We start from the raw sequence: 3,515 nt of genomic DNA on the forward strand, positions 1-3,515 counted from the left end.
GTGTGGCCCGGTTCCCACTGTGGCAAAGGCTGCTGCCGTTCTGTGTCAGGCGTCGATTCGTCCGGCTGGTGGTACCCGTGTTTCTGGGTCCACTTTCGGCTCTGACGATATCCGGCCGGAGCCCAAACGTTCCTGGCGTTCGTCTTCTGCCTGGGCCGATGTTGGGGACTTCAGTGACTGTGGGTCTTCGGATGTTGACGGTGTGGATCCGGATGCGTCAATGTCTCCATGGTTGGTGGTGGCAGAGGTCCATGTGCCTGCTGATGCTGGTGCCCGTGTCTTGGGAGTGCCTTCTGTTGCTTCTCCGCCAGGGAACTCTCCACAGCGGAATATGGTGGCTTCCACTGCCAGGGATGGTGTGGGTGCTGGTGATGGGCGTGGCCTGGTAGTGACCTTACGGAAGGATGTGTGCAGCCCAGATTCTCTGCAGTCGTCTGGTGGTGTGCCCATGGCCGCTGGTGCCCCTGCGGTGGTGCCCTATTTCCGGCTCCCTCCTGTGAGTGTGCGCGGTGGGGACCTGGAGGACGTGTTGCCGGCGTCTGTGATGCTGCCGAGGCACTGGACAGAGTTTGCCGAGTTATTTCTGTCTGACGAGCCGGAGAATTTTCATGGTGGGGGGGGGGGGTTCCCATGATGTGGGGGAGAGTGGCAATTCCTCGCCTCAGAAGTGATACTATCTGGGTCCCCTGTTTGCGGGTGTTTGTTGCCAGGGTTCCTGTTGAAATGACGTACCCGGTGGATAAACATGACCCTTGGGGGTGGTTGCGATGGGTGGCGTTCAATGTGCGGTTCCCATGGGTCATGTTCCTGGGCAAGTATGCCTGTTGAACTTCCTGTTACTTTGCTAAATGTAGTGTTGCATGGCGTTTTGTTTGTCCTAATGTATTATGTGCCCGTACCTCTCCTTTTGTTTGTTGGGAGGCCGGTGTTTGGGTGGGTGTTCTTATTCATGTCTTTGCTTTTGTGTTGTTTACTTTGCCCTGTGTGTTCTATTAATGTATTATTAATTATTATTAATGTTGTGTTGTTTATTTTTTAATTTTTAATTTTTTAATTTTTTGGTTTTTATTTTCATTTTCTTTTTCTTTTGTTTTTCTTTATGACTTGGTGTGTGTTGTGTATTTTCTTGTGTTATGTTTCATGTTGTACCTTATGATGTGTTTTGTTGTCGGTCTTTCCGGCCTGCGAATTCTGTTTGAATTGTTTTCTACTGTAACTATGTTTTGTTTTCTTGCTTGCATTGCTTGCTTGTTGTTATTGTTTTATATATCGTTTACTATTTTGTGTCTCGACGTATGCTGTGTTTCACGTGCGTTTCTCCAGTTTTGCTAATTGTTATCCTGGGCTGTCGGTCCTTCTGGCCGGTGGTTTCTTATTTCGTTTATTTTGTTGTTTTGTTTTCATGTTATTATATTGTATATATTGTCTTTCACTTGCATGCTTGCATAAAAAAAAACTATTTCTGTATGGAGTGATTTATCAGGAGTTGAAGGTTCAAGATCTTGTACTCTTATTTGAATGCAAACTCCTTGATTGATTAGTTCCAGCTGTGCAGTAGGTAATGTATCTTTAGTAATTGTTTTTGCTACTAAGGCATTAACATCAGTCTGTACCTTACAAAATTGTACAGCTGGTGAAGAATTACCTTCCTTTGGCTTTGCCTGTGATATAGATTGATTATTGATTCTGTTGGCACAGTCTACATTTGCATAGGCTGTGCATTGATAGGTAAATGCTTCCTGACAGAATAAACTTCTTGATGCACTTGTAGCTCCTTTTGTTTTATCTGTCTTGGGTGCGTGATTTCATACAGTTCTGTTAACTGTGGGTGATACAGCATATGCGCCAACATTACTCTGTTTCCACTTTGCAGAAGAGGAGTTTTGTTGCCTTGATTTTTGACTGCTAATATGGAAATTTCTGTTATTGTCCGAAGGTACACTTTTAGTGATTTGTTCTTGTGATATGATATTGTTACAAGTATGTAACACTTGTAGGTATGTAGTTATGTGCAAGTAGGTCATACAAGCATTTAACACTTGAGATCCTCCAAGGATTTCCTTAAAGGATGAATTGGATTTGTAATAATGTGTATTTATATTATTCTTGATGTGAAGAAGCATTTTGCTTTTTATTTCTTGACCTTGCCTTTTCTATTAAGTAAGTCTCTTTGAGATGCTTGATTGTCTTCAGATTTTCTGAGGCTGCTTTCACTCCAGTGAAAGCATGAAATTAAGTGAGCATGATTATATTTTTGGATTAAGATAGTTATCTTAGATGAATGATAATACCTGGATTGACATAGTCAATGGGCTGTTTAGCTAAGTGATGACGTTCACATTCATCTGATAGAAGTGGCCAGTAGGCCTTCAAGTTTCTTGATCATTATCCACTGTACCTATCATGTAACATTTGTATGGCTTGATCATAATCTTCATCTGTGAATGACAAATTAGCAATGATCTGCAATGCCTCTCCTCGTACTTGGCCTTGTAAACATAAAGATTTAATAGCCTTGGTGAGAGAAGCATTAGAGTGTACCCATGGGTCATGTTCCCAGGCAAGTATGCCCGTTGAACTTCCTGTTACTTTGCTAAATGTAGTGTTGCATGCCCCTCTGGCGTGTATTATATAATCAAAAGATATCAGGAAGGCATCCCAATTTTCTTCTGCATTACCCTCAAAATATGGTAATTGTACCAGTGGGAGCTCAGCTGCTACATGTGGGATAGTTGAGGTACCAAACTAAGTGCATGTGCTCACATTTGATTAGGCTACAGCTGGAAATGCAAGTTTGATTAAAGGATCTATTAGATCCTGGATTTTATTTTCAAAAATTGCTGTTTCAGCTCTGATATCCTGAAGTTCCCTTTGGGGTAAATCAGCATTATACATTAGACACATTAGATTTTTCAGACACTTTTTAAGTGTCCTTAATTGCATTTGAAGTATGCTAAGATAGGTGATGATGGTGGAGGCGGAGACGGCAATACTTTGTGTGTTCCACTTTACACTTTTTTTAGATTGTTTTACTAGGAATTTCCTTGTAGATATAGTCCAGGTACTCCCCCAGTTCTAGAGAGTAAGCACTGGTGATAAAGATAACTGGATAAGGTGTCCTAAGCTGAAAACTGTTCGCAATGGTCACCGTCACATGTTTCACGTTTTGCCCCCATGCCGTGGTGGGAGCTTCTCTCCCAGCTATCGTCCTTCCATGCTCCCTGAGCAAGGTAGCCTTCAATGAATATTGATTGATTATTTTTACTCTCTAGACATATGAGTGAGATAAGATGTGATTATAATATAATTAGATATAGGATATAAAGAATATAAGTAGTACATGCTAGCACTACTGATACTTATTAACCCTTCAATTGCGCATCGCATCATATGATGCTTTGACAGACTTGCAGTAAATTGTGCATCGCATCATATGATACTTTGGAGTACTACGCAAGATTTAAACGGCCTGCGGATACACGGGGTTCACCACACCTTCATCAGGGCTCTTGTAA

The sequence above is a fragment of the Procambarus clarkii genome, chromosome 15 (genome assembly GCF_040958095.1).
Source record: "Procambarus clarkii isolate CNS0578487 chromosome 15, FALCON_Pclarkii_2.0, whole genome shotgun sequence".
Classification (NCBI taxonomy): Eukaryota; Metazoa; Arthropoda; class Malacostraca; order Decapoda; family Cambaridae; genus Procambarus; species Procambarus clarkii.